The 19,980-nt window shown below is 35.4% G+C and overlaps 1 long non-coding RNA gene across 1 annotated transcript in view; it reads right to left on the bottom strand.

Annotated features, from left to right (window-relative positions):
* The window catches only part of LOC139363832 (uncharacterized), a 49,381-nt gene that overhangs the window by 8,590 nt on the left and 20,811 nt on the right, over window positions 1-19,980 (bottom strand). The window contains exon 3 of the long non-coding RNA XR_011624869.1: window positions 18,557-18,607. This is a non-coding gene — a long non-coding RNA (uncharacterized lncRNA). The remainder of the gene's footprint in view (window positions 1-18,556; window positions 18,608-19,980) is intronic.

The raw sequence follows: 19,980 nt of genomic DNA, 5'->3' as shown, positions 1-19,980 counted from the left end.
AACAAACAAACAAAAACACAAAGAAAAGTTTGACCAAATCTCTCAAGGGAACCACTTTTTGGAGATAAGGTAATGTATACGCTACTACTGTACTCAAATCCAGTTCTGTAACAATTATATTTGGAGTCACTACTGTTGCATGCAGTAAGCACATTTAAGATCAAGGAAACACTTTACTATTCACTGGACGAACTTCAGGTATTTCCTAAAAATAAATGGTTCTCAAATTTCACTGTGCAACATGGACATCAGGAAGACTTATTAAAACACTGATTGGACCATGTCCCCAGAGTTTCTGATTCATTTGTCAGTCTAGGTTTGTGCTCAAGAATTTGCCTTCCTAACAAGTTCTAGAGTGATGCTGATACTGCTGGTACATGGATCACACTTTGAAAAATAAAATGAAATGATGCATTTGTTTACCTGCCTTTTCACTCCCTTTGCATTTCCCCTATCTGTGTTTTTGTCTTTAATAGTTTATTTCTAGAGCTTTTGGTTTTAGGTTTCAGATTGGAAATTGGTGAAGGCTAGATCCTTGGAAGCATCGAAAGAGAAGCAGGGACAGGTAGGAGACTGCAAAGGTTGACAGTGATTTTGACTAAATGGCATTCTTTATACTTCCAACGTTATATTTGAAAAACCACATTAAATTTATTTTCCATTTTACAGTTGCTTTGAAAATCTTACAGAGATTTCCTCTTGTACCCATCTTGTGAGTTGCATGGCCACCATTTCTGGCCTTGTGAAACAGTACAAAACATTAGTAATAATTCACTTGGTGTGTTTCTTTATAAAAATGTTGAGGGATGTTTTGCTTTACTAATCTCCTTTCTCTTGCTCTCACAGAATTTGATAATCACACATTGACTAACAAGTCAGATTTAGAATGTCATGTGAGAGCATGTATAATACTCAGGATGTGAATGAAAATTATCTTTTTAATATTTATTTTATAAGCTGCTTTGGCATATAAGAACATTATTAAGAACAGCAGGATCTCAGTTCTAAAGCTACATTTTTCTTTTTTTAATTTAGGATTCTGAATTCTGGATGAGTACTTTTCAGGGTTAATGGTTGCCATCTCAAGGTGGGTTGCAATGGTCTAATTTTTTGAAAATTAGAAAATCCTCCAACTACAGAAATGCAATAAACTTTGGAACACTTAAAATGAGCAATTGGTGAGTGGCAATAGGATCTGTCCAACTAATTGTAGGCAATATCCACAGACTGTCTCTTCTTATTGGTAAGTTGTTATTTTGCATGTTTTAAGAAGTGGTCATTGATGCAAGCTAGAAATGGAGGCCTTTCATATTCAAGCATGAATTTGCCCATTTAACATTATAGACCTTTCCAATAAAGGTATGTACAGTTTCTATCACATCCGTAACTAAATTCGACCTTGTTTTGTAAGCATATCACCTTGTGTATGTATGCATTTGAAAACACTCATTTTAATTTGAAATATATAATTTAGTATATTTAGCCAAACTTTAATACATAGTGACTCAAAAGATACTCTCCCATATACCTCAAGCAGGAGGCCATTTGTAAGACATCCAAAGACAAGTGACCACAGGCATGAGGCCTGGGCAGGGGATTTTGAAATAGCAGCCAAAGTAAACTGTATCTTGTTAAATGAGCATGTTATTTAGAAACAGAGTTGCCCTATTGAGAAGTGTACTTTTGAAATGTTTCCAACTTTGCGGTGACATTAAGCGAAATAAGAGTTAAAATGGAGTCCTTCAACCTTGTACTCTGTTGATCTCGAAGTTAGGCATCAGGCTCCTCAGCGGAGGTACCATTTTAGGATTGGGATGGAGAAGCAGCTGAAGAGAAAGAAAAGCACTTTGCTAAGATAGGATATGCCTATGTACTCTGTCTCCACAGCTGCATCTTCAAAGAGGATAAATGAGGGCATATTCACTCATTAATCAACCTAGAGAGATCACACACACAGAGAAAGGCTCCAATCAAGTTGCTTGGATGTTTTGGTCCGTAAGTGCAATCACTAATTGCCTGGATTTGTGCCTGCAAGTCTGAGAGTTGGCCCAGGGCCGCTCTCATTGGGAATCCAGTCAGACTTGCAAGATCCAGCTTCCCAAATCCTGTCGATAGCTAAAACCTCAGATCTTGACATGCTCAGCTATCTCTTGCTAGATTTCCCGGAAAGGAAGTGGCAACCGGATTTTAAGCAGCTTAGAAACCTTAATGGCTGAGGAGATAGGGCTGGGAATGAAATGGTGGAATCCTACGTCTTTCAGAACAGCTTCACTTATTTAATTTGGTTTATCTCTGTATTTTTTTCTTTACATCATAGGTAGCTTTTACTTACAAAGAAAACATGTTGAAGACTCTACATTTAACGAATGTCAATGACACAGTGCATGTCCGCTTTAAGCTAAGTTCCTTATGAGCCTGAGAGAAAAGCTATTTCCAGTTTGGAATGAGTTATAAGGCGAAGCTGTGCAGTGGGATCTAGACAGCAATTCTTCACAGCAAGATTTTATTATTTAAAGACACACTGAGAGATGCTTTGATTTGTTCTGCTGTAAGGGGCCCTAGATTCAGTCTCTGCTCTCACCCTTTATTTTCCCTTAGAGGAGACGAGGCTGCAAAGGGTCAATAACTCGCAGAGATTACTCAGTGGTAGATCCCAAACTAGTTCCCTAGTGTTTTGGTTCTCACTACAGCACTTCAGTTTGAAGTGAATTTCCAGATAATTCACATTCAAATGTAAGAACCAAAACACATTCTGAAGTAAAAGATAAATAATTTTTCTCACAGACTGTTTTGCTTGCTTTACTTTTATTAGAATAGTCCATTCTGAATTATTTGCAATGTAAATTTTAAAAGGCGAGTCCACATCTACCATGAAGTGATGGAAATAATCTATAATGTATTAGCTATACTTCGAATTTTACGTCCCGTAGGCACATTGTAGGAAAGTGGGTTTAGTTGCAGATTGGAAAGAGACAAGACTGTTTTATTAAAGCTTTGCTTTTTTGCATGTATGTATTTCTCTTCAGCTCTCTAAACATGACAAAATTTGTTCTTATATCCTTCAGGTTATGTGGACAAGTGTTGTGAGGTGGGATTGGGGGGCCATCCCTTGGACAAACTGGGTAGCCTCCACATAGGCATAGTATATTTTGCTGAGACTTTCAAATATGCATCTTGAGAGAAAGTACGCCAAAAAGACTAAATTAGAAGATGGTAACTGGTATGGTTTGGGCCTGTATCCCCATGAAATCTCATGTTGTATTATAATCCCCAGTGTTAGAATTGGGTCCTGGTGGGAGGTGATTGGATCACGGGGCTGGAGTTCTCATGAATGGATTAGCATCATTCCCTAGGTGCTGTTCTGGTGATAGTGAGTGAGTGAGTGAAATTTCACAATTTCTTCCTCCTAGTCCAGCCATATGAGGTGCTCACTCCCATTTTACCTTCCTCCATGATTGTAGGTTTTCTGAGGCCTTCCTAGAAGGTGAGCAGATGCCAGCTGCTATGCTTCCTGTGCAGCCTGCAGAACCCTGAGCCAATTAAACCCCTTTTCTTTACAAATTACCCAGCCTCTGGTATTGTACAGCAATGCAAGAACGGACTGCTGCAGTAACAGAGATGTTAAAAACATTTTAAAAAGAGGGACTGTATGCGTAACAGAAAACAAGGGAGAGATTCTGCCTTTGCAGGTTTGAATGCAGCAGCCAGGTTTTCCTCAACAGATTTTGACATCATGGAACAGTTTCAGTTTTTATACATCTTGTTTGCCTTGGAAGTTTCTGCAAATTTTACCTTCTTGAAAACTATAATTTTTCTTCAAGAGTGTAATCTTCGTAATTTAAGAAATTATTGTATATTGAACCCAGGTTACATAGAGCCTCAAAAAAAAAAAAAAAAAAAAAAAAAAAAAAAGCATGAACCATACAGTAAGTGGGAATCAGTCCCAATGCTCTTCTTGTCAATAGAAGTAAAAGGTCCAATCAATAATAGGACGAAGGGGTTGAATGGCTGTCATTGGCAATTTAATACCATTCCATTGCACCTCTTCTTTAGACCTGTCTCTCCTTTACTGTCAACCATATCACTTTGCAAAGTTTGGCTTTTTAAGATTTTTAAGATGGCATTGCTGGTGGTAAATCCAAGCCACGTGTACCATAAAAATATTGAAATAAAAAAATTAAGAAAAAATATGTTAATTAAAAAAGGAAATAAGCATGTTAGGTAGTTTTGATAGGAAGCACACAATTTTTGGAGTGGGGCTGCAGTAGGGCTGGGATGTACAATCAGAATGGGGCAGAGATGACCACTTCTAACTCACAGAAACTCAAGGAGAGAGAAGGTTGCCACTTACTCAGCAAGTGTGTTTTGCATGAAACTCTGGATTTGAAGGGAAAGAATATCTTTATGAATCCTCTTTTTGTATACGTGTGTCTCTATGATCAAAACTTTAGTCATAATAGCTTTTGACTCTCTTAAAATTAAAATAGACATTTCTTGTGTTTAAAAATAAATGCACGTTCATTGTAAAAAAAGAAAAGATTGAAAATACAGAAAAGTGAAAAAAGATAACTCCTATAATTCCATAGAAATAAATACTGCTAACATTTTTAAATCTTCCTTCTTGCCCATTAGTCACAGAAAAGAAATCTTTGTATGTTAAACATACTGTTACCTTCTGTTTGTTATATCCTTGAGAGACTTTTAGGAAGTTTGCCATTTGCCTACAGATTCTACTGATTTTGCTTCTGAAACTTTGAGTTAAAAATAAATCTTTGAATTTAATGCTATTCTATCCTATCTTTAATAGTTTCCAAAAATCAACAGTGTAATTACATTCCTTCACATCTTCTTCTAGCATTTTCTTCTTTAAATTCAATGTTATACTTAATTGGGAATATATCTTCGAGTGTAAAATAGTGAATCTGTTAAGATACTTTATTGAATATCAGTCCATCCTCTCCTCTCTGATGTGAAATAACGTTTTCATATGTATATATGCATAGCTGGGTTTTGATTTATATTCTATATATTCTATATTTATGACAGCACCATTATATTTTAAGAATTGTTCTTCTATATTTCTATATCAAGCACAGCATACTTCCCTCAGTCATACATGTATAAAATATTTTCTTGCATTTTGTCAATAATTTATTCTTCTACACATACTGGAAAATCAAACCAAAAAATCCAAAAAAGAATTCCTAAGATTTTTATTAGAATTCACCAGTTTCTAAATTTATTGTTATAATTTTGACATTAAATGATTTCTATTTTAATTTAATGAAGTTTTTCCCATAAGTACTTTATAAATGCTTTAAAAATACAGTTTTTATAGAATTACCAAATCGTTTTTCTATTTTTTAAAAGAGCTACAGAGATGTATTAGAGATATATTGGTCTTCCCCATAAATGGGTTTTGAAAATTTCCTGTATTTCTGACAGTTTAACTCCATTTATGTTGATATTTTATTATGGGGCACATAAAGGTCAATGAGTCTTGTATATTTATTGAAAACTCTACCTATTAGCAATATAAAATAATGAATTTCTGATGTGATGTTTTTCCGTGGATTTGTTTCTTCTTGGGCTCATATTTACCATCACTGTTTTCTTTTATTTACATTTTTCTGATCAGTTTTATTGCTCATTCTTTTATTTCAAACATTTTACCTTATTTTATTTTAGATACTTCTTACACAAACAGCATTTTTGTAACAGAGGAAAATAGTATAATTTAAGATTCAAATTGATTTAAACAGCATCTGTCTTGAGGAACTAGGGGGAGATATGGGAACAGGTGGTAGCATAATTTATATTCGTGAAAAAAGAAAATATCTAGCTCTCTCGCATTTACATAATTTTATAGAAGAGGGAAAGTGAATTGTGAACTTTCAAAGCCTATTCTTCTGGGCCTCTAAAAGATGAGACCCAGAGTAGAAGAGTTGTTTGAGTAGTGATGTTATTGACTTTGGAAGAGCAAAGATAGGATGGAAGTCTATTTGTGGCTCAAAAGCTAGATAAACTACTCTTCTTAAGAAAGGAGGGTTGTTGAGTTTTCCACAAGCACAATGGGTAAGGAGTTCTTGGAATTCTGAGAGGGCTGGAGATTGGCAGGGAGTTTTGATGAAAGAAGGACATACAACAGGGTGACACAGCACTTTCCATGGCACCCAAGCTTCAGTGATGACTGCAACCCCTACCACTGCTTGTCTGTGAGGATGGGAATGGGGAAATTCAGGAAAAGAACAGGAGCAGAAGATGGAGAAACTGGAGGTCAGATGAAAGTGAGATTCTGAGTTCAGAAATGAAAAGACTGTAAGCCCAGCAATGACTATATGCATATACCACCCCAGAGCATTGATCTTGTAAAATATGGGATAATACAAAGAGTGTTTGTTTTAATTTTATAGGAGAGTGTAATCTCACCTACATTTGAATTACATAGATTTGGGATTTTGTTGTTTGTTTGTTTAACTTAGCCTGGCATTCTTTACGTTTTAATAGGAAGCATAATCTACTTATATTAGTCACCATATCTGATATATTTGGGCTTCTTACTATCACATTGTTTTCTATAGTTACTTGTTATTTTATTCTACCCTTTTCACTTCCATGATTTGGAAGTTACATGTGCTGTATATTTTTAATAGTGGTTACATTTGACATTTAAAAATATTTGGACTTACTGTTTCTGCTTAATATTCAATGTGAAGAGTGAAGCTGTAATTAGAAGTTAGGTTAGATGAAAATTAAGTCTTACTTCATTTTCCTTCTCATCTGCCTTACCACATCTTAGCGTCTTATCAACAATCACTTTTCATTCTTGCTCTGTTGTGATTGTTATTTATCCATTTGTGAGTTAAAACAATATCTAATCATTTTCAGAAAGGGTACATGAGTGAATTTCTTTTTTGACCACTTAATGACTATAATGCCTTTCTATTGCTTTTTCACATGAACAGAATCAAAGATGGAGAAATAAATCTTGGGTTTAACTTTTATTTTTTTCTTCTCAAAACTCCATGGCTATGGCTTGATTGTTCACTGGCAAGGAGATATCTAAATCAAACTTGAATTTTGTGTTCATTTGGAAGTGATCTGCTTTTCTATATGGTAATTGGATGCCTCCTAGCCCCCTATGAAATGTAAGGGTCATAACTAGGATATATGACAATATTGTCACTTCTCATTATTAACATTTTATATTTGCCAAATCCCTTTGATAAAGATTTAGGTCTTCAGCCTAAACTTCTTAAAAAAAGTTTTTTTAATTAATTTTGTAATTTCTTAAAAATTGTTTTTCTCTTTCTGGAATGCCTATTATAGGTTGAATTCTCTGAGTCTTCCACATTTAACATATTTCACCGCATTATTTTCATCTTTTAGTTTTGTTTGAGTTCTGGGTTGATTTCCTGAGTTTACATTCCACTACAGTAAAATAACCTTATGCAGAATCCAATCTACTGTTCATTCTCTTTATCAGAGCTTAGTGTGCGGGCAATAAGGGGGTGCATTGTCTGAAGAGACTTTAAAAACAATAATAAACCCAACTAAAAGTCAGTTTGCTTTTTATTATCATCATGTGCTAACATTTGTAATAATGGTGACTTAAGGTATAGCTTGAGTCTTCAATCATCAATTTGAATAGTGATTGTAAAAATTAATAATCAGATCTGTAGTTATTTGTCAGTTTTCCTATGTGATCACCTGGAGTTTTTATTTGTGTTTAAAATGGAAAGGAATGAAACAGAGCGAGAATGGCAAGGTGATCACATTTTTCTAGTAAGCACAAAATTTACTTCAAGCATGAAATATTTTCCTGCATTTAAATATTTTTTAAAATAAAACTTTATTCCATTGAATGTTAACTGTTTTAAAACCAAAAAAAGTAAGTAAAATAATGATTATTACTGATTATTACATGATTATTATTTTTGTCATATAGAGAAAGGTGGTTTAAAAATTATCTACTCTGGTTATCAAATGTGCTAGGTATGCCACTTCCAACTACGATGATAGCTTCTTGTAGCTGCTCACTCCGTGAAGAAGTTTTATCAATTAAGTTTTCTCTTTGGGACAGCAATCTGTTCTTCAAGAAAGTCCCCAGTTGCTGACATTTCTTTATCTGATTGCTGACTCTGGAATAGAAACTCCATAAACTGAGATGCTGTTTGGTGTGGCCATCTGGTGTACCCCAATCTCCTTTCTCTCCCTGTACCCCCAACCCTGTGTGAATTGAACCATGTGGGATTTGTTCAAATTCTCCTCCACTTATTTCCTAGGTAAATTCAATTTTTGCATGCCTCTAGATCTCTCTTAGTCCAGTCCTGTCTGGACTCTATCTTGAAGAAATTCACCAAAGCTTCTGATTTTTGATGGCACCTTTTCTAATTTCCAGATGGGTAGAAGTTTTTCCCTATTTTTTATTTTTATTTCCAAAGACCTTCCATACCTTGAGAGGGTAGTGGGAAAACATCTTTGCTCATGTCAGTATTTTACCCCAAATTCTCTTCTCCTTATTGTTTTAAATTCCCCAAATTCTCCCATTAGATTCATTTCTGGAAGAGGTGTTCACAAACAAGGTACGTGTGTGTGTGAAAGTGTATGTGCACATGAAGCATGTGTGGGTATTAATTTTAAAGACCGCAACTGTTCAAAGGAAGCATTTGAGTAATCCTATAATTATAGTGTACTGAATAGTTTTAATGAATCCATGCAATTTAGTTTTTCTTTCTTTTAATAAAATTCATGTAGGAGTCTGAATAAGGGTACTGTTATGACAGATTATTGACTTAGAATTTTTTTAAGTCTAAACATGCTTGTATTCATCAAAGAGGACACCCAGGAAACAGCTTTAACCAATTCAGGAAATATAACTTTTATAATCCCAAAGAGAACACCCACAGTAGCTTGTAGAGGTAGCAGAACAGGTTAAGAATTATTGTTTTGAAGCTGAAAGTTCAGAATCTGATTAGGGAATTGTGGTATACCTAAGACTTTAAAATTCTTTATTTCTAGTCTGTGTCTTTCAGGGTTGATGTTTTTCTACTCCTAGATTTATCCAATGTAATGTAACTTTGGTAAAAATTGATTCTATACAATGTATGTGACTGATACAATGTGATTGAATCCCTGAATCCCTGGCCTTGAAGGCACTTACCAGCAAGCCGGTAATTCTGGCTGCACGTACAGCAAGGATGTCCAACTTCTGGGAAAGGTCAGAGGGATTTGGATAGTTCAGTACTGAGATAAGAATCTAGGGTTAATAGGTAAAATCCTGTTACGGAGAGAGTATAATTTTCTAAAAGTAATAATTAATTTATTTGAAAAATTAATATTTATGGTGTTAAAGAGGTAAGTCCATAAAGAAGGGGGAAGGAAGGCTATTCAACAAATGCAAAACTTTTAAATAAAAATAGTATCTTACAGGACAAAAACAAATCATTTGTGCAGGTGGGGGCAAGGAGATATTTCAAATTCTAGCTTCCTCTGCGTCTCTGGCTTATCTTCTGAGAGTATGTCTCTCAAATCCATTTCACCATAGGATGTCCTATGCACATCCTTTGCCCTATCTCCAATGAACTGTGGATCATTTCCTGAAAACAATTTTCATAGCATTCTTCCTTTGTATACAGTAATCCTTCTCCTTGGAATGTCTTTTCCATTTTTAATTGCCTTGAAAATTTCTACTTATGCATCAGGGCCCAGTTTGCATGTCCCTTATTCTACAAAATTTTCTAACCAACTATAAGTACACAGTGGAAGTTACTACGATCCCTGTGCCCACAATACCCCATTATCTTCACCACATCCATCATTTTGTTCCTACTAGCTTCTGCTATATTGTTTGTAATGTGTGCCTTTTTCATGTCCCTCTCCACTGGTTTGCAAGCTCCTTGAGAACTGTATTGCAGTATCTTAAACAGTGTCTGCTATTTAGTAGAAACTCAAATAAGTTAAACAAATGAAGTGAATAAAACAATTATATGATATTAGATTCACCTTCATAACATAGACAAAATAAGTTGTCTAAGAAAGATGGATATATTAATATAACTGCATATATTTAACTCAGGAATGAAGAAACATTAGGAGTGCTGTAGTACCTTTGGAAGGTGAGCTTCTAAGAACACTGAAAAATTATAGATACAGATATCATTTATGGGAAACAAGGCACTTGACAATGCTTTTTCCTTGTAGATGAGAAAATTCATTTACATTAAATTTGTATCAGGAACAAGGATATTTGTTAATAGTCTCTTTAAAAGAAGTATATAGATCATGGGTGCAAGTTTTTCTGGATTGGTGATGAAAGACTGCATGTAAAAGAGTTCTGGTATAACAAATATTTTGCTTCTTTCTTAACACTGGCAGGATCCTAAAGGCAAAGAGTATCCTGAGAAACTGAGTAGAGGAACCAGAAAACTCACCCTAAAGTTATGTCATTCCTGCAGTATATTCTATAACACCAGCTACAAGTGATTCATTTGGTATCCTTGACTGAATAAATTAAGAATTTATAACAGGTATATATGTATGAACTTTCTCTGCCATCTGTGATCCACCTGCAATGCTGAAAATTATTTATATAGGATTGCATTGATCATTTTCATCAGCACTGCTCTTACCAAAGATTGTACAATATGGAAGGTCTTCGATTTCAAAGAAAAGCTCTTCAGACCCCCAGTAAAGCATTAATGGAAATTAGGTTAATGTGTATTTAATGTGGATTTGCAAATGTGTCCACTTTTAGGGCATTCATAAACATGTGTGCGGCTTGCTTAAGATGATCTGATAGTTAACCTACGACCTAGTTGATCATATCTGCACCCGAACTCATCCTCTGTATGGTTTTGCCCTTTCCGCTTTGAATGGTAGTTCCTATTTCTAAACTGGTAGAAATGTAAATGGTGTATTTCAGAATCTGTCTCTGTCTTGGAAAACTGTGGCTCTCGCAGCTGATTATAGGAAGCTTATTAACCATTGTGCTGAGGCACATTGTGTGCCTGAAATGGTATAGATGAGACATTGACCTTTTCATTCTTCAGAGTGGCCAGAAGCAAGCCCTAGGATGGTATCTCTGACTACAAGCAGCCTCATACTTTCATCTGAGTCTACAGATTAAATGCAATTCTTCTTTTATGTGTGCCATGATGTGAAAAGCTTGGAAAGCACTGAATCGTAGCATGTTGCTACTGAAACCCATGAGATGTATCTGTAAGAGAATTACAGAGACATTGAGAGGATCGTAGCATGGTGGCCAGGAGCTTGGACTTGATGACATGCTGCCTGAGTTTGAATCCCTGCTCTCTTCTGTATTAGCTGGACAGCATTGGATGAATACTCAGCTTCTCTATGCCTTACTGTTCTTAACTGCAAAATGGAGATAATAACAGAAGCTAGCCTATAGGATTGAGAAGATTGATTAACTTAATGCAGCTAGTCAGAGGACTTAGAACATATTTGACATATAGTAAAGGCTATGAAAGTGTTTACTATTATGATTGATTTTCTTGGTAAAGAATATGTTTAATTAAATATCATAGAGTTGAAAAGAACATTTGTCTTTCGCACTTAGATTGCCATCATAGACATGTCTTCATCTGTAGGAAACATGAGCAAGCTCTCTATGTTCTTAGTTATTTGGGTAAAATGTATAGTGCTAAGGACTTTTCAAATTCTCATTTTATTGATATCAATCTGTAAGCAGAAGCTTCAAATTCTAGATAAGTTTTATAAAAATTAAAATTTTTTTTATTGGGTCAAATCATCTGTGACTTAAATAGATTCATGATAGAAAAACAAAACAAAACAGGCCGGGCGCGGTGGCTCACACCTGTAATCCCAGCAGTTTGGGAGGCTGAGGTGGGTGGATCACGAGGTCAGGAGATCACGACCATCCTGGCTAACATGGTGAAACCCCATCTCTACTAAAAATACAAAAAATTAGCCAGGTGTGGTGGTGGGCACCTGTAGTCTCAGCTACTCAGGAGGCTGAGGCAGAAGAATGGCGTGAACCTGGGAGGCTGAGCTTGCAGTGAGCCTAGATCGCGCCACTGCTCTCCAGTCTGGGTGACAGGGTGAGACTCCTTCTCGGAAAAAAAAAAAAAAAAAAAAAAAAAAAAAAAAAAAAAAAAAAAAAAAAAACGGGTGAATTGTAATAGTTTGTAAGCAGATAATTCAGTTCACCATAATTTTAACTAGGGCAAAAATGTGGGGAGCAAACAGACACTGACAGCTCCATCATTCCTATGAGGGTAGTCAGGTGATGGGCATCTGCTTAGGAAATAACATACAAACGGGTTCCAGAACTTCAGTTGGTTTTGTATGTGGGCTTGAGAGTGGACACCCCTGCTACTTAAAAGCTGAGGGCATGCCCCTGACAGGACATTTTCTCATTCAAACAGTCTCCTATACCAAGCAACATTTTAAATAAGACTTTAGGACTTATCTTTGATAGATTAACATGAGGTAGAGGTCCCAAATGGATTCAAAATTATGATTGAATTGACTCAAACTATAACATTTCATACTTAAAAATGTGTGAAATGTGCTGATTATGACTCTTTTTTGAACTATACGTGGCACGTGTGTAACTTTTTGATTTGTACTTAAAGCTGACAAGACTTGAATATTTCAATAGCATCTTTATTAGTGGTACCCAAAGAATTGTTATACAAATTGAAAACATTAGGAATCTTTCCTTTTACATGTGCCATTATATTTAAAGGATACAAACAAATATTTTTTTCATCCCATAGTGTTAATTCAATGCTTCAGCTCATTTCAGTCCAACACACATCAGATAAATGCTCCCTCCCTGAACATTCTCTATCCGTTAACTAATATTGTGATCAAGCCATAAATTAATCAGGCAGTTTATTCACCACACTGCTTCAGTCATTCTCCAGTAGCAACTTGGATGCTTCAGAGAGTAAGTTGACTATGGAAGTGCACAAAATGGCATCTTAATGACCTGAAAGAGCTAATATAGTTCTGTAAGTGCCTAGCTAAATATCACAGAGTGACTTGGACGCTGGGGAGAGCATGGCTCATTATTCCACTCTGCTGAGCTAAATCATTTGGGTTCTCTCTATTTGCTGTTGGCATTTCTCTTTTCCTTTCTCTGCTCATGCATAAAGGATATTGATTTAAATAAAAGATACTGTAAACATGCACTCTGTTAGGGAAATCTGACTATGCAAGTATAATTTCAAAGGTCAGAGTTCTCCCCCTGCTTGATTTACATTAATTTGTGCTTGAAGAAAATGCCTACTTGAGTAAATAAATGTTTAAAAAATTTGATTCACATATTGTTCTGTGCTCTTCTATCATGTTCTCCCAGAACTGATCAAAGAGGAAAATCATATTTACTGGAAAACCTCATACTTGGAATCAATTCCATGTAGTACCATAGATTAAACCTCCGGGAAAAATAAGGAGCCTGGAATTTAAGTTTGTCTGAAAGAATCTGGAACTCTTCCTAAAATGTTTTGCTATAGTGAAGTAATCCGTTTTTATTTTTAAAGACTATTTTACAACTTTCTAGGACAACACACTTTTTTAGTTCCACAAAGAAATTTTAAAGGTGTATCTTTACTGACATGCAAAAACTGACCAAAAAAAGAATAAAATGATATAAATATGGCCTGTATATTGCAAAGATGCCAAATAATGTAATGCATTTTACTCCAACAAAAAAGTTGCCTTTAAATACCATTGTTTCGCACATAAATTCACCTTTCAGGGTTGATTTGCTCATGTTAAAATGTTCTGCCATCAATAAGGTTAATCAACATTATCTTAGAGGTCTGTTCCTCCCATTTTCAATTGTTTATTTAGCATTTTATCACTTTAGTTACTCCATAGAGCCAAAAGATAAATATGAATTAAATCTTTGTAAGCTAATGACCAAATATAGTTGACAACAGTGATGTAAGCACACAATTTATTAATTAGGCAGTATCACATATACATATTTTTAATCTTGATTTTTTTTTTGTTTGTGTGTTTTTGCCAGACAGATTTGTTTCCAATTTACAGCTTTATGCTTTATTAGATGAATTGTGAAATGGGGATAATCATTTCTACCTGAAAAATTGTTGGGAAAATTACTGATAATAATGGTGACCAGTTAGTGATCATCTTATTGTGCTCACTCTTCCTGCAGCACGCTAAGTACCACATTGTTTTATTTTAACCTTATGACAAAACTTCGAGGTAGATAGCAAGATTGTTATATTTACAGATGAAAAATTGAAGTCAAGTGATGTGATATTCAAGATCACATCGCTACGAAATTGCAGAACCAGGAAGGGAATTTTCCCAGTCTGACTCTCGAGAAAAAGAAAAAGAAGAAGGAGCTTAACCACTGAATTGAGTTGTTGCTGACTCTGGCTGTGAGTAGTGTTTTTAAAGAATGTAGACTGTTGCCTGGGCTCTGATCTGATAGGAGCTCAGTAATTAGTAGCTATAATTAAACATCATTATTGCTTTAATATTCAATAAAAGTCATCTTAATTATTGAGAATTTAAAATTACTGCTGGAATTCGTGAGGTTTTACTTGTCTTGGTAGTTGTAATTCGAGACCTACCATCAGCTTATATTGTTGCATTACAGTATTTCTGATAGCATGGGTTTTTCTGTGCTTCAATTCGAACTGTAAGCCCAATACTTGCTTTCACTCTCAAATCCTCTGGAATTATAAATACTTTTGACAGATTTATAGTCATTAAGTGGTCAGATGTGAATACAGAATCAATTCTCTATCTGTTTTAGGCACATGTGGGTTATTTGTTTACCACTCCAATCCCATAAGATTTCCTTAGGCTTCCACTGCTTAGTTCATAAAACATTCTTTCATTCACTTGAATTATTCCCCATACCCCAATTTACATCCCTTCACCTCTGCTTCTTCTTTTTTATTGACTCCATGCTCATTTTCCCCCATAAAACTGTTATAGTACAGAACATACATAGTCCAACTTTTATGTCACTCTACATATTTCTTTACTATTTGCCTCTGTCTCTAGATGCTGCCAAAATCCTCAATAATGTTTCCCAGGAGGAGAATACTAGAGGCCAGGTAGTTCATATAAAATGCTTTTTGCATACCTTTAATTATTACTCAGACGTTTGTAGTAGTTTTCTTTTAAGGTGAGCATAGCCCTTTGTTGTTTCATGGTATAGGTAATTTTTTCTTCATAAATGCCAAAAGTGTTGTGTTCAGGTATGGAATTATGATGAGGCTTTGTAAACTTGAGGTGTACCTGATATTTTCAAGTCAAGGAAAGCAATTCGGACCTAGAAATAGATCTGGCCATTTTTTAAGAGTAAAATGAATAGTTGTTGCTAATTCTGCTGCTCTTTAAATTATCGTATCTTGAATTATACATTTTGGAATAGAGGGCTAGGAACAAAGATCAAAAGACTATTTAATTTCTATGACGGCATTATTCTGTCATTATGTGCTATAGACCAGAGGGTGTTTATTCACGCCCAAGAAATATAATAGGCTAAAATGTATATATGTATGTGTGTATACATATGTAGAGTTTTGTATATATTTGTATATATACACATGTATTATATATAATGTGTGTCTATATATACAGACACATAAAATCACATGAATTCTAAAGTGATATATTTATACAAATAATATACTATATGTTTTATATGTGATAGAGTATATCATATATAATTCAGTCAAATAATTCCTTTTATTTACAAAAACTAGATATTTAACTATATTTTATTTGGCTTCAATTATATGGCAAAAGGTTTAGTTTTCCATTTCTCTCTGTGTGTGTGTGTGTCTATTGGGCGCATGCGTGCGTGCATCTATGTGTGTGCATCTATAGAGTTAATGCATTTAATGTAATGAAGAGTTTTGTTATTTTGTCTTTTCAATGGTATCATGTATCTTGAATGTTCTTTATGGTGTCGAGTAATTTATCTCTCACTTTAAAAGAGAGTACCTGAAAAATGGATTTATTTCCATCAACATCACATTCGGGCTTAACTTTATCATTATTCTTTTTTCTTTTCTTTTTTTTTTTTGTTGAGATAGAGTCTTGTACTGTCACCCAGCTGGAGTGCAATGGTGCGATCTCAGCTGCAAAGCTCACTGCAGCCTCTGCCTGCTGGTTCAAGCGATTCTCCTGCCTCAACCTCCCGAGTAGTTGGGATTACAGGCACCTGCCACCATGCCTGGCTATTTTTTTTTTTTTTTTTGTATTTTTAGTAGAGACGGGGTTTCACTATATTGGCCAGGCTGCTCTCCAACTCCTGACCTCGTGATCCACCCGCCTCAGCCTCCCAAAGTGCTGGGATTACAGGCGTGAGCCACTGCGCCCAGCCCATTATTTCTCTTTTTTAAGTTTAACAAAGTCAAGCAGGAAGTCAAATACTGCATGTCCTCTCTTCTAAATGGGAGTTAAACAATGCATACACAAGCACATAGAGAGTGGAATTACAGACATTAGAGACAGAAGAAACAGGAGGGTGGGAGGAAGGGTGAGGCATGAGAAATTACCTAAAGGGTACAATGTACACTATTTTTGAGTGATGGTTAGACTGTAATGCCCAGACTTCACCACAGCAGGATATATCCGTGTAACAATACCACACTTGTACCCCCTAAATCTGTAAAAATAAAACTTAAAAAAAACCCCACAGAATCATATAACTTTAGAATTGCAGTGAATCAGAATAGGAATAGGTTATTAAGTCAGACTCTTCATTTTACATGATATTTAAAACTGAGGTGTGTGGGTATGTTTATGCTTTCATAAATGAATAATTAAAACAAAATGCTTGATACTGAAGTGTTGGGGTTTTTAAACATCTTTTTAAACTCTTAGGATTTTCTGTTGACATTCTAACAAGGAAGGAAAAATTATCCATTACTTGGTTTTCAAGTTCCTTTTAAAAATTTTGTAACAGCATCACTTTCTGGGAAAGTGTCTCCTAAAATGGCCTGAGGTAACCTCTATGGGATAATGGTTTATAAATATATTTTAGTTAGTTCAGTTGTAATTAGTGGCACATGAGTGAAGAAGCATATTTTAAGTTCATGGATACTGAGCTTACTGAATGATGTTTTGCTTTATAAGAGTCTGTTGGGGGCCATTATGAATAATGATGAGGAAAGAACATATATTTGCATCTATAGTGCATGCCCCATGGCAGCAAGGCCTTGAGAAACCTCACTGTCCAGGTTCCATTGCCTGAGTGACATTGCAGACTACCCTCCCCAGCAGAGCAAAGCTGCAATCAGCGTGTTTCTACAAGGATCATTACCTTTTTGACACCACTTTTGTTGCTTCTTTCATCCTAAATTTCTTTGAGGATGAGTTTTATTCAATCTATAACTATAATACATCTAGTTTTGACATCTTTTATCAGTAATTACAAAAGAATCAGTAGCATGGAATTTGGAGCAATTCAGATATTTTCTAACTCAACTGTGTCTCTTGCTTATGTAGAGCTTTTGATATGAAATGTGACAAGCAAACTTTCCTATTTTGTACAGTGAGGACCAGGAAGAGAGAATCTGCTCAAAATCTCCTAATTCCAGGCAATCTTTGCACACTCTTTCTAAACCAACACCATCCTCATCTTTCTCTGTTTCTTTTTTTCTACTTTGTGTTCCTTCTAGCATGTATCACTCCTTGACATTATAATATTTAATTATTATTTCACACTCTATATCCTCAATGGAATGTAAGTTTTATGAGAATAAGATTTTTGTCTATTTTCTTCCCCATTGACTCTTTAGTGCCAGAAATCTGTCTGGCATATTTTTATTGGATGAATGAATGATTGGATTCTGAGTATGAGAACTTTGAAACTTTGAAGCTTATATACATTATATATGTATATACGTGTATAATATATAATATATTATATATAATATATATATTATAATATAATATATTATAATATAATATATAATATATAAGCTTATATACATTATATACATATATGTCATCACTTTATAGGTTGACAATTCCAGGGCAGTAGGCTACAGCATTCATCCCATACTAATTCTGACTATGTTCCAGGTTTTAGAATATGTGAAGATGAATAAGATAGAATCCCTCCACATATAGATCTTATCAACTCATAGAACATTATATTAATCTAATTTTCTGGGGCTGGGCTTAAAAACGGTAACAGTAGAAGAGCTTCTTTTACTTATAGAAAGTGTAGGATGCTGAATTAGAATGTCATGAAACACACCCACAGCAAATCCTAGAAGAGAGTTAGTCTAGGAGTTAAGCCATTGTTTACATCAGACGTGAATGAATGCAATATTAGCATATTAGCAAGGGGTGGTAACTTATTCACCCAATAGCACTTATGATAACAGTTTTTATTAAAACTGTTGATTGAACCTAATGTGTTCTTTGTATATCAATATATATTTATGTCTGCAAATTACCTAGAAGGGAGCACAGGAGAAGATCAGATTTGTGGGGGATTGGGGGTCGGGCCTGAGAGAAGTCTAAATGGAGTGCAGAGTTTCATTATGAATTTTAGCCTTACCAAGGAGGTGGATCTGGGGTCAGCAGCGAAGAACGCAAGAGGCCAAAGCACCTAGTAGATGGCATTAAAGGCAAGCGAAAGTCAAATATGGAAGTGATGGTGTACCAAAGAATAATGTTTATGATTTTGGACTTTCCATAGAACTTTAAGTTCAATTCAGATATTAGAAATCATCTAGGTTAATCCTTCATTGTAGAGATGAAGAAAACGAGTCCGAGAGAAATGTCTGGTGACTTGCCTGTGGTCAGTTGCTAGAGCAGTGAATATTTGACAAGCTTGGTTTTATAATCATTCAACGTTCATTTATTTCTTTTGGTAGCAATCTCTGTGTTTTGTTTGAGGATTGGCCCTTCTTTTATTTAAGGTTTTGTGATATATCAGCCACATTCCCTGACTCCAGAGGTGGAGTAGGAGACCTCAGCCTTACCCAATCAGAACACCCCATTTCCCTGGACACACTGTTGGTCTCGGTATGACTCACGTTACAAAACTTAAGTAACACATTGCTACTCCCAATCTTTTGATCTGAGCCAGGGAATAAGTATTCTCTATTTCTAGTTTGACTCGAACTTGAAAGAATGAGAAGTTAAAGCTCCTTCAACCGTCTTACTATCACCAGGTAGAGGCTGTCTGTGACTGGAGCCAAGGGAGAAGCAGAGGGAGCAGAGGGAGCAGGGGGATTCTGGAACCTGGTGTCAATGGAACCTCAGCATAAAGCAAAAGAGAAATATTATCACCTCTTCTGGAATTCTCAGTTACCTGAGCCATTGAGCTCCTTTTTTTATTGCTTATACATGCTTGGACTAAAGGTTGGAGTTGTTTGGTTCTTTTGCAATATAAACGTCCTAACTGAAACACTGTGGATTCCCAGTTCAGTTTTCACCTGTTTGGTGGTTGAACATGTTCCTTTGTACCCTGACATATGGGAGGACAGTCACATAGAGGAATGTGCCTATTTGGTAAGATGAGTTTTAGGCCTAAGAGAAGGCTGTGAAAAAAATCAGTATTGTGTACAAGTTAATAGTACCAAGTCTGAAATAGAAAACCTGATTCAAATCCCACTTCTTCGACCTTTGGTAATTTCCTTAAACTATCTTCTTTTCAACTCTTTCAGATGCAAATGGAGATAATAATTGTACTTGCATCTTGAGGTCATTGTGAGGATTTAATGAAATTATGTGTCTATAGTACCCATCAAAGTCCAGAACATTGTAAACACTCAAAATTATGTTATGGTGATTAACATTGTATTCTGTTAACAATCGCTGAGCAGAGAAACTGGCGTGGCATAATTACTGACTAAATGGCTGATGAAAAATCAGTAGTTTTGACTGGGCAAGGTGGCTCACGCTTGTAATGCCAGCACTTTGGGCAGCCGAGATGGGTGGATCATTTGAGGTCAGGAGTTTGAGACTGGCCTGAAC

Source organism: Macaca nemestrina, chromosome 6 (assembly GCF_043159975.1).
Source record: "Macaca nemestrina isolate mMacNem1 chromosome 6, mMacNem.hap1, whole genome shotgun sequence".
Lineage (NCBI taxonomy): Eukaryota > Metazoa > Chordata > Mammalia > Primates > Cercopithecidae > Macaca > Macaca nemestrina.
The sequence above is the reverse complement of the archived record's forward strand: the minus strand, read 5'-3'. Positions and strand labels throughout refer to the sequence as shown.